This window comes from Pteropus vampyrus, unplaced genomic scaffold, assembly GCF_000151845.1.
Source record: "Pteropus vampyrus isolate Shadow unplaced genomic scaffold, Pvam_2.0 Scaffold391, whole genome shotgun sequence".
Lineage (NCBI taxonomy): Eukaryota > Metazoa > Chordata > Mammalia > Chiroptera > Pteropodidae > Pteropus > Pteropus vampyrus.
This window is the reverse complement of record NW_011889172.1, coordinates 128017-128701: the sequence shown is the minus strand read 5'-3', so window position 1 is coordinate 128701 and position 685 is coordinate 128017.

Sequence of the window (685 nt, the reverse complement as noted above, 5' to 3'; positions counted from 1 at the left end):
GTTTCTTCAGTGTCATAATTTTTTTGAATACAGGTCTTTTACCTCCTTGGTTAAATTTATTTCTATGTTATTTTATTTATTTTTTGATGCAATTGGAAATGGGATTGTTTTCTTAATTTCTCTTTCTGATAGTTCATAATTGATGTGTATAAATGCAACTGACTTCTAAATATTAATTTTGTATCCTACTTTACTGAATTAATTTATTCTAATAATTTTTAGGTGAAGTCTTTAGAGTTCTCTCTGTATAGTATCATGTCATCTGCAAATAATGACAGTTTTACTTCTTTCCAATTTGGATGCTTTGGCGATTTGGGGTCTTTGTGCTTCCATAGGAATCTGATGATTTTTTGTTCTATTTCTTTAAAAGATGCCAATGAGGTTTTGATGGGGATTGCATTAAATCTGTATAATGCTTTAGGTAATATGGTCATTTTAATTATGTTGATTCTTCCAATCAAGAACACGGAATATCTTTCCATTTCTTTGTATCTTCTTTGATTTTTTTTAAATAGGGTCTTGTAGTTTTCATTATATAGGTTCTTTACATGTTTCGTTAAATTTATTCCTAGATATTTTATTCTTTTTGTTACAATTGCAAAAGAAATTATGTTTTCCACTTCTTTTTCTAACACTTCATTATTAGAGTATAGGAAAGCTGTGGATTTTTGAATGTTGGTTTTGT